Genomic DNA, 11,721 nt, shown 5'->3' with positions numbered 1-11,721 from the left:
ACCCATTCTGTCTGGTATCGGAGGGTTTCCCTGTCTGCTAGTAGCAGGATGTCGTCTAGGTAAATGAGCATACAGATCCCATTCTCCCTGATCGCTGCTGCTATCGCTCTCATGTGCTTTGTGAAGGCCCATGGTGCCGATGCTAAACCGAAGGGCATCGTTGTGAATTGCCAGTATTTCTCATCCCAGGGGAATGCGATGAAGGGGCGGTACTGTTCTTGGATTGGTACTGTGCGGTATGCGTCTTTTAGATCGATACTGGAGTGCCAGTCTCCTTGCCTTAGTGTGTCTCCCAGCTGGTAAATCCCTTCCATCTTGAAGTGGCGGTGTGTCACCCAGCTGTTTAATTCTTTTAGATTTATGATTTATCACTGATCTCACTTTCTCCTTCCTGTGTACTAGGAATATATTGCTTACGAATTTTGGTGTCGCTGCGCATGGCTCTATCGTTCTCTTCTGCGATAGGTGTTGCAGCTTGCTGTCCAAGCTCTCCCTCTCCGAATGGGCCATGTGTATTTGGGGGGGTGTGGCTCTGGTGTGGTTCTTGTGTGAATTCTAATTACAGTCCCTTGGCTGTCTGTAACAACCAGGCGTCACTGGAAAGCGTGCGCCAGTTTTGCCAAAATTGCTGTGTCCTCCCCCACTGGTGGGTATGTAGTGTGTCTCACCTCCAGGGAAGTACTGTCCTCTTCCTGGTCCCCTTCCTTGATGCCCAATCAGGAATCGGCTTCTGGCGGGAAAGGAGTCTTGCTGTTTATTTTCACAATAATGGTCTCTGTTATTCTAAGGCCTCCTGTGCCTTGGTAGCAACCGGTACCGGTGAAAATCCCGCTAGGAAATATCTTCCTAATCGAGACTTGGGCCTTTTCCAGGTAGGTGTTTGTCCCCACGAACCTCCCCATTTCCTTTCCAAAGGTTTCTCCGAAGAGAAGGCCTTGGATTGCTTCATATGAGGCTACATCTCCTAGTTTGGAATCTATCTTTAACAAGAGTCCTCGCTTCCTTTCTGGGATCGTGCAATTTGCGTTCCCCAGTAGGCATACCACTCTCTGTGCCCAATTTACTAGAACTTCTGGGTTAACTTCTTCCCCCGTGTCTCTGGCCTGCTCTGCTAGGTCCATGATCTTGGCTACTGGCCCCGCGAGGTCTAGCAACTTTCTCTTGACAGCTTAGAGGATCTCTAGATGTTGTAGACACAAAAGCTAACATCTTCGGATCCTGTTCAGGTGCTTCTGCCACCTTTCCCAGTAATTCTGGCTTTCTGTTTTCATGCGTTGTCTCGCTTCTTTCTCAAGTGCTTTTCGCAGCCTCTGCGTCATGTATTTGGCTACTTGTGGGGATGACCGCCATTCCGAAGACCTGGGGTTTCTATGCTCTCGGGTTCGAACATATCTGAGAACAATTCACTATCTTCTAGATGTTTCTCTTTTCTTAATCTCTTACTTCCGGAGGGTTCTAAGTCTCCCTCCTCCGGTCTCTCTTTCTCTTATTGTGAAGAGCTTGGGGTCTCTGGTGACTCTTCCTCTGAGTCTATCCCTTCATTTCCCATATTATTCTCCCATGGGTCGGGGGTTGTGAGACTTGGCACCAGCGACTTACTTTGGAATGCATCTCTTTGCTTATTGAAAGCATTGGTAGCCTCTGGGGCCTCTTTGCCTGCCCCGGAGGGTTGACTAGGGGGGGGTCAGAAAAGGCCTTCCTCTTCTGGGTCTCAGTACACCCCTGTGGGCCTCCTTGCTGCGCCCTAGTGGACATGCTCTTGTTCTTTTCGGTGCTCTTTTGCTTTTGGCTCAAAGTCTCTATTGTAGCCAGTCTGTCTTGTATGGGTCTTATCCCTCATGCCACTGCTTCCACCAGCGAGCTCTCCAGCACCTCTCTGAAGCTGTGAGCAAGGTCCTCTGCCTGCTTCTCCTCATTCCATTCAAATTCTGACATTGTTTCTGCTTGGGTGCTTTTGCCTATACCTGCATTCAGGTTGTGTGGCACATTCACTGCTGGTCTGTGGTGTTATTATGTGTGGCCAGCACCTGTTCAGCTCTACTTCTACTTGAGCTTGTCCCTCGAGCTGCGACGGAATGAATGCAGTCCTACTTCTTGTCGGGAGGCTGTTGCGCGATCTGTGCTGTGTGTTTATCTGTGTCAGTATCAAATTATGCATAAGTTGATATATACAACCTCTCAGCGTATTGCGAGGGTGGAGCGCAGATCGGACTGATAAACTTTAATATGGGGTGAGCTGCAACCTGCTGCGTATTCCTCGGAACAATCGTTATGCTTCCGAGTGCCGTGGTGTTTGTCGCATTTCACTGGAGTCGCTCTGCTGGCGAGTGCTCTTGAGGCTGCACCCCACAGAGGGAGGGGGCCACTGTGCTTCTTTGCTTACGCTGAGTCCCTGACCGTGCCGATAGTGCGACACGGGACCGCGCCTCCTCTGCACTCTCTCTTTCTCCCGCGCTACTGCTCATGTGTGCCTGCAGCCCTCTGTGCAGGCAATTTGATCTCAGGTCCCTTTCACTAAGGTTCTCCCTGTCCCGTGCTCTAGCGCCCTGACATGCTAACGCCCTAGCGCTGCTCTTATGCTGTACTCTTATGGTCTAACTACATGTTTACCATCATGTCTACAATCATTATCGCTTCCGCTAAGAAAAAGGGTACTTATCTTGCTGAAGAGCAGGAAAAGAAGAGGTGGAGAAAGGAGACAATAAGGACTAGGAGCACATGACAGGATATGAGATGGACTACACAAGAGACCATGTTTAAGAGGAAAATGTAGTTTAAAGAAAGTTTGATTTTGTTGAAACTGCTGAAGAGAGGAATAAATAGAAGTTGAAGTATAATGTTCGCCTCCGGTCTTGACATAGAATCAAGGTCAGTATACAACTACCAGAATACCAATTCATGTGAGCCTAACATATGTCCTCTTGGTTTTACTAATGTATTATAAATTATTATATACAGCAAGCACACAGACTTGTGGATTGGCATTCATGATGTGTGCAAGAACATTTGAAACTGTACGAAAAAGGCAACAGTATTTTGTCAGATGAGCAGACATGTGACATTTGGTTATCTCTCTAGAAGCCCTGCCAGTCAAATGGCCTACATGAAAAGGAAAGGGCAGGCAATGGGCTAAACAATTCCACCAGAATGCGAGAAGGGAAGCCTTTTCATGGAAGACAGCAGAGTTCTGTAGAGTGGGATGAAAGGATTTGTTGAGGATCATTTTATCGTCCAGTGGTAAAGCCAGGATGGTGAACCTCAACATTTTGCTTTCAAAGTCTCACATTTGGTGACCTAATCCCGTCTTTTGACTAACACTTTATGATGCTTTTCTTTGGCGGATGACTGCACTTTTTTGACAATCCTAACCGAGCTCTATAACTGCACCATACTAATGCTATTTAAGTTGTCATAACTATCACCATCAGGGACAGGTACGTTGTTTCGTAGTACAGTAGGTGTTACTGATTGCTTGCTGCCTGGAGGCCACCGAGAACGAACCCTATGCACAAAAGAGTGTGTATTCGTTGACACCCAAAAGCACGTTGCTCTTCTCCCGGGATACATCTGGATGTAGGAGCAGTGCGGGCAAGAGCAAGGCAAATGGGGAGATGAGGGCAAGGAAGTGGCAAAGGCCGGGGAATGGTGTGGAGCAGGAGAGGGAAGCGGGTCACAGGTTTGTGGGTTTATTTCTAGTTGTTCTTCCCCCCCAAAGTAGCAAGGGGGAGGGCCACAAAACCAGGACCTAGCGGCAATGCAGCCTCCCTCAATGGAACTCTTTGGTGAACAAACGATAGAAATGGGTGGTCTGGGCTTGCTATCACCAAAGTAGATTTACCCAAGTATTTCAAGGTCAGGGAGCGAGGAAAGGCGGAGTCAAGCTTGCAGTAATTTGGTACTATGACCTGAGTCAGTCTTGAATAGACTTAATGATATGCTGGCTTTGATTGCTGAGGAAGAGTCTTCCAGCGGAGGAGGCGAGAAAAGAGAAGGAGCGGCAGGGCAAAGAGGGGCAAGAGAGACACGTTGCAGTGGGAGGAGAATTGCAGAGATGGAGAGGGGTAGCAAATAGAGATGCAATCACGAAAGTAGTGAGGGGCAAGACCATGGCTCGTTTTGCCTGAGGAATAGGTGCTTAAAGAGACCAATATTGCATGGAAAGCCATCCAGCATGGTATCGATTTGAAGAGGTGTTTAAGGGTTTAGGTAGGTTTTGAAGGGTCGCATTTAATGAGTTGAGAATTTCATTAAAGTGTGAGAAAGAGGCCAAGAAGTATTCTTGGGCAGTAGTCTACTTCCCAGAGCATGAGGGTAGAGGTCAAAGTTTTACTACAGTGGTGGGTGAAGTGGGGGCTGATCGTACTTATATTGAGGTTCATCCTGGCAGCAGTGCCATTGGCCGCATTGAACGATTGATCGCTGTCGAAGACCATCACCAAGTTTACAAGTGTTGAGTGATGGAGTGAGGACGTAGGGAAGGAAAAAGATGGGAAATGTGGGTTAGCATTGGATTCATCAGGCAGTTCGATGACCCCTGTCTTAGAAATGTTTGTCAGTGTGGCGAATCAGAAGGAGTCGAGCGTGTTAGTGACATCTTTCAAGAGTTTGATCCAAAATAAAAGAATCAAAACGCCCGACTTGCCCTATTTCTATGAGGGAAGTTATCTGCCGAGCAAAACAAAAGCTAAGGGTGCACGTTAAAGTCCAAAATAAAGCTCTTTAGTACGAATCCTGTCCAACTAAATGGCCCTATCACTTTAGAAAATTCCTAACTATAAAGGAAAAAGGGAAGGCTTTGTTCAATAGCCTCAGCTGGGTTTCTGCCTGGCCCAACATATGCTTGACTTGTTCTTAGTCTTCAAAGTTCCTTTTACACAGCAGCATATTCTTCCCAGTCTTTATAATAAGATAGGGGTGTCAGGCCCTCCTCTTTTTTAAAAAAAATATTTTTATTGGCATTTGAGCATTTTGAACATTAGCAAACCCCATCCCTACACAGCCCCCCCCCTGCTGCCCCTGTCCACACCCCTCCACAACCTCCCCAGGATTGCTGCAAAGCATATCATCCAATGTCTCAAGTATAGTATAGATCAGAGCCAAGTCTCAAAACATCCAGCAGACGGATTCTTTGACAGCACCATTTTTCTCGATAGTCTTTTTGCAAGAAGTCCAGAACCATGTCCCAATCATCCTTACATTTAGCGTAATCCCAGTCAATAGTGTAGGTCATTGCTATCCATTCTTGTTCAGTGGGCATCACAGCTTGTTTCCATTTTTGCGTGATCAATGAGAGCGGCTACAATCAAGATCATGTATGCTTTCCTCTGAGATTTAGTCAAGAGTATGTCCAGTACATCTCCCAGACCCAGCAAAGCATCCCCACACTCGCTTCAGATTTGGGAGCCAAAAATAGCTTTCATTGCACCATTAACCAAGTTCCAAAACGGTTTCAGTATCGGGCATGTCGACCAAACATGAAGCCATGTGCCTACTTCCTTGCAACCTCGCCAACATACCTGAGGTGTCGAGGGGTAGAATCTATGCAGCTTCTACGGGGTTAAATGCCACTGTACTAACACCCTAGTCCACATATACTAGATCTGTAGCCCCCTCATTAGTTTTGGGGTCCTCTGTCACACTTCCTACCATTGTTCCTCAGAAATTGGGAGGGTAGTATGTTTGCCCATTGTTTCATGTAGGTCCATTGTGTCTGGGCCGCTGACAGGGAAAACCTTCTATACAGTTTACTTATCATATGGCGATCTCCAGAGTTTGTCAGTAGGTATTTATTTTTCCAGTGGTGTAAGTTACTTAGTTATAGATTGTTTCATACCCAGGGCTAGTAACCAGTGCCTCAAGTGTGCATATCAGAGCCTGTCCTCCTCCCGCAACCATATGACTTGTTTGCATTGGTGGAATGGCCTGACCTCCTGGCCTTCAATCATATCCCTCGCCCACAGACAGACTGCTTCTTCCCACTTGACGAAAGCACCTTCCTCCAACCCCGGAGTGAATTGGGGATTGCGCAGTAATGGAGTAAACAGGGATGGGCAAGTTGTGATACAAGTTCTCCTGACCACAGCATTCCATTTGTCACCTACCAGAGTCACTATCTGGCTTCTGTACATATCCGGGGGTCTGTCTGCCACAAGATTTCATCCAGAGGTCTGCCCACCACCGCCCTATCCATTCTTCGCAAAATCCTGTCTGGCTTCCAGCTAAACCATTCTTGTATAGCCCTTAATTGGGCTGCTTGATAATATGTCTGAAAATGTGGGACCCCCTTGACCCCACCCCCTATTGGAGCCGTCATGACTTTCCATGCCACCCGTGGCCTTTTCACTTGCTATCTGAAATTTCCCACCAACTTATTAAGGATCGTAAAAGAATTCTGCTGGACCGCTAGGGGGAGAGCTTGAAAGTAATACAGCACTCTGGGCAGGATTGTCATTTTAATCAAGTTGATCCGACCCATCTATGAGATATTAAGGGGGCCACGCTCCTCCAGCCACCTCTTTATCGAATTTAACAGATCAGGGTAATTTGCTTGGTACATATGGTCAAAGGCGCTTGTAATCAAGACCCCCAAGTATCGGAGGCTACCATCTGCACAAATTGCCCTGTATCTAGTGAGTCAGAGGTTGTGGGCCCGTCCCCCTGTAGGAGCATTAGTTCGGATTTTTGGTTATTAATCTTCAGACCCGCCACTTTGCCAAATTCCCCCAGATATGACATTAACCTCACAAGTGAAAAAGTCACGCCCATCAGCATTACCAATAAGTTGTCCGCGAAGGCCATCGCCTTATGCTCTTCCCCCCTGAGTGTAAACCCTTTTATCCCTGTCTCTTTTCTTATCTTGGCTAGCAAGGGTTCTAAATATACTGCGTATAGCACCGGGGCCAGCCCTGTCTAGTACCCCTGGATACACGTATCATCTGTGATATGTGCCTGTTTATGGCTAGCCTTATAACTGGTTACCCATAGCTGGCTTTAACCAGGCGTAGGAAACCCAGACCAAACCCCATTGCCTCCATAGTGAGAAACAAGAATTACCACTCTACGTGGTGGAAGGCCTTCTCCGCGTCCAAGGCCAATACCCCCGCCAAGAGGCCAGTCTTATTTGTTTTTTCTGTCAGGTGGCATATTCGCCTTGTGTTATCGAACTTTTGTCTCCCCCTGATAAAGCCTGCCTGATCTTGGTGAATCAGCCCTGGAGTTATTTTGTCCAACCAAGAGGCTAAGATTTTAGTGAAGATCTTTGCGTCTAAATTTATTAACGCAATATGGCGATACGAGCCACACTGGGTTTTGTCCTTATTAGGTTTGGTGAAGAGAACCACTTTCGTCTCTTCCATGGATCGCGAGACATGCCGAGATGGAAAAGGAGTTGAAGAGAGATGTCTTTTGGGGGCCAGGGTATTATGAAATGCTTTATAAAACATTGGAGGGAGTCCGTCTGGGCCGGGGGCTTTATTCAGCGGTAGGGATCGGATAGTAGCCCAAACCTCGTCCTCTTTGAGCTCTCCCTCCACGAAATCTCTTTCACCTTGATCTAGTCTTTGCAGCGGGCATGATCTTAGGTAGGCCTCTTGAAGGTCCCTGTCGGGGGATTCCGAGGAGTACAAAGCTGAGTAGTACTCCGTAAAGAAGAAAAGTTCCCTAATTGGGGAACTCGTGTCCCCTGCACACTTTAATTGGGTGAATTAATAAGCCCAACTTTCTAGGAAATATTTACCCTGGTGTGGGGTTGTTTATGAATAATTATATCTATATTAAACATTAGTTTGTTGCTCAATATTCAAATTACTGTAGTTTAAAAACAAAAGCTGCTTTTCTTCAATTTAAGTCTTTTAATGCCCAACGCGTTTGGAGACTGTCTCGCTTCTTCAGGGGCTATTCTTTCTATAAACAATACATTCAGAAATAATACAATTAGTAATCTCTTCAATATTCCAGGATATATGTACAATTGTTATAAAGTATAAAACTGCGTTGTCAATAATTCAGAATTTCAAAAACAACTCATGTGTCTGGGCATTGCATTATGCTCATAGAGAACGATATTCCATTTTGCTTTTCATAACCATTCATTTTTCGAAGTAACCTTAAATTTGTATTAGTAGAATCGAATCCTTTAAAAAAAAAAAAAACACTATTACAATCATTAACATTCGTGCACTGGAAACAATAATGCACAACATTGTATATATACAAAGAGTCATTCCACAAATATTTACTAAGTGCTGACCTGTCTTTTTTATATGGACCGTGGAGGTCCCAGTCCTTTCCTTTCATCTGAGACCAAGCTCATGTGTACATCAGAATAGTTTCCTTCGTTGTTCTCTTTATTATTTCGTATGCTACCTAAATAAATGATATGACATTAAGTGCCAACTCTTTATGTAAAAAACTATTTTCTTATTAGCCCACTACTTACAATAACAGTTGTGTTCCAGTTATAACGTGATGCCAGTTGCTGCTGATTGATCTTAATGCCTTTGGTTAGGTTTCCTTTGCATATATGGCCGAAATCCGCCCTTTACATATGTCAAAAACATAGTGGTTCCTATTTGTGTCGACGCGGTCTCCTACTTCTGCAATGTCCCCTTTCATTTCCTGCAGATATTGGGCTAGTTCCGTTAGTATCGGGTTCAACTGTGTTTGCAGCGTTTCCGTCATTTGGTCACTAAATTATTTGAAGCATTGTTGAAGCACTTCTGTCGTGACCACTTGCCCTTGTAGTTGGTTGGGGACTCCTCTGTCCCCGGCTGATCTGTCTGAGTCTGATCGTCCTCCATCTACGACTCCCCTTCTTTCTGCCACAATTTCTGGAGGGTTCCATCTTGTTTCTTACACTTCTTGGCCGCAAGGGCCCCTTCCTTTACTTCCTTGAGTTTATTCAGCGACATTGACAGGGTGTTGTCGATGCCAATTGATCAATTGCTTTTTTTGCCTCCGATCAATTCTCTGCAAGGGCCTTTAGGCTGTCCCTCCCTACTCGCGGGTGGTCTGATTCCCTCCACCTGCCTCTGGATGCTGCTGGTTCACTCTAGTCTCTAGTTTGGTATGCCACTGGGAAGCGGGTCTCTCTTTCCCTGGTCTTGGACTGTTGATCTCGGGTCGTTCTGTCTGCTGTTCGCGCTGTGGCATTCACCAGTGCCCTGTGGAGGGATCTGCTTACAATATGCTGGGGATGTCCCCCTTTGTCTTCCGAGCCATGAGGATTTGAAGTGTTCTTATATTATAACGGCTATCAGCCCCTGTGGTGGGTTGCAGCCGGTGGGTGCTGTACTGGTGCACTGGTCTTATTTGAGCCCCTATTCCAATGTTCTTGGCCCTTATTTCTCAGCGCCTAACACTTTCGGGGCCCCCACCCCAATATTCAGTGTGATATTACACACTTTGATGACTTGCACTGACCGACTCTTGGCTGCCTTGTGGCCCTAGGTTATCATTCTCTCAGGTCCCATGCGATTATTTTCACTGGTCCTGATCGGTTTCCAGTCCCCCGGGGGACCACTCTCGATTAACAAAAAGGAAAATAAACACTCGTAGCACACCCTTTTTCTGATGCCGTTTGTTGGGGGAACTTGGGTAAGTTTGTGTTTTTCTAAAGTAATGTGTTAAAGATAGAGTTAAAGGTGCAGGGGAGAGAAAGACAACCGTGACACCTAGGTTGTACTACACGAAAGAACAAAGAAAAATGGCTTCTCCTGCACACTATACTAACAGAATGTTATATATACTTCTTCTTTAGGAAATCACATGCCCCTGATGAAGAGTGAAAGGCACTCGAAACGCGTTGGGCCCCCTTGGTATCATCACCATGAATAAAATGAAGATTAATTTGTGATAAATATCTGACTGAAGTTATTTCTTGAATATTGCTTGATGATTAGATGCCACATATGGTAATATGTGAATTACATATTATTGACCTTTTTGGATGAATCATTGCTTAAATTGTATAAGTTACCACTCTAGATTAAGCCTGATAGAGGGGAATGCTTTTTATGGCAGACACAGTGCTTTCTCTGTAGTTACTTCGGTGTTACTGTCCAGCGAAGCCTGGATAATATCGAAGTAACAAGGACCCGCCTACCGTTAGACTTGGCGCTCAATCTCTTCTACTAGCTGTCTTCTCCGTGTGTTCCCGGGGACGCTATGCTTCCTAGGTGAAGCTTATTCCCCTCCTCACATGTATCCTCTGGCGCCTTATACTACCCAGTGCCCGGAGGGAGCACTCGTTCTCCAGCCTGTATATTATGGGGAGGGCCCGGAGTGACACCGAGCTGGAGACCCGGGACCAGGTCCCGGACCCTGGCACCCACCGAACAGAGCTCCCCCGCTGCCAGTGTCACCTGTCTAGAGCGTACCCAGTGCAGGGTGATGGTTGTTATGGGAAGCACAGCGGTTACTCGATGGTAGCTTAAGTGCTGATATATGTGGTGATTCGGAGTATGTTAACGTGGCAAGGATCCCATCTCTCGTTGGCTTCAATGTTCAATGTTTCGCACCATGGATATTCTCTGTGCTGTCACTGACCCCTTTGCCCCATTGTGAAGCCGGTTCCCCTCCCTACTTGTGCTTTCAGATGCCCAGGGGTATCCGGTGCCCGGCGGGCATGTCCGTCGCCAGCCTGCGGAGGCTTGGTGTATCACTGTGGTTGAGGCCCAGGTCATCTACCGCCAGGGCCCGGATCCCGCCGGCGGCCGATCGGAGCTCCTTCTCACTGCCAGTGGAGTTGCTGATGAGTGCCCTTCCTAGGTTCCTCTGGGACTGTGCCCACATCTGGTATGGTTTCACTGGGTTTTTTCTTCTGATGGCTGGTGCCATGCCTACGCGTCCCTTCCGCTGGCGTCGCAGGACGTCCTCATCCCGCTCCGTATTTCACCTTCTTCCTAACGTAGCTTGGGCCACTGCTTACCATCAGGGTAGCGTTCCTCTCTCCAGGGTTTCATGCGGCTTTAACGCCGTGACTCGGGGGGCGGGAGGAGGGGTTCTTGTCACTTTGTGCACCTTTATTTGGGATCGCCGGGTAGGAGCGTTACAGTGTTATGGTCGCGGTGTCCATCTTGGAATACTCAGGCTCTCCGTTTATACAAAGAAAAATGTATCTCCTTTTGTTGCAAACAATTCCATTCCTCCAGGTTTGTTTAGAATATAAAAACACTTCTGGGTTTTCCACCTTCGAGGCGCTGGGACTCCCGAATGTACTGTAATGCTCAGATAGGTTGCTTTCTTTCACACAAGTTATTTCATCCATGGAGGAGGTCCACCCTGGTTTGTCAAAGTTTTGCAACTTCTGTGATTTTTCCAGCCTCTATTCATAGTGTTCATATCTCTTTCGAAAGTCTGAGTGCTTGGCATTTCATTTAAAGCAAATTGGGTTTGGGGATGTGCCTCTGGGAGTTGGGGCACCGGATGCGGGGAGGAAGAAGGAGGCACAATGTTCTTGTTTTTTCTTCTCTTCTTTTTCGGCATCTTTCCTGACAAATGACATAATGATCCGATAGGGGTCGTCTGCCCTGTGGAAGTGGATGCTGGAGAGGATGTTTTTTCGTGAATAATGCTTTGATATAGCCACATTGGCCATAATTAGTTGTAATATAAGGGGGACTCTCACAGCGATCAAACGGCGTAGGATTCACTGATAGTTGGTGAGGTTTAAAGTGGCTATAGCGGTTCCACAGGAAACTCATCTGAATTAGTCTGAACTGA

This window comes from Ambystoma mexicanum, chromosome 14 (assembly GCF_040938575.1).
Source record: "Ambystoma mexicanum isolate Mex_15411 chromosome 14, UKY_AmexF1_1, whole genome shotgun sequence".
Taxonomy (NCBI): domain Eukaryota; kingdom Metazoa; phylum Chordata; class Amphibia; order Caudata; family Ambystomatidae; genus Ambystoma; species Ambystoma mexicanum.
This window is presented reverse-complemented; position numbering follows the sequence as displayed.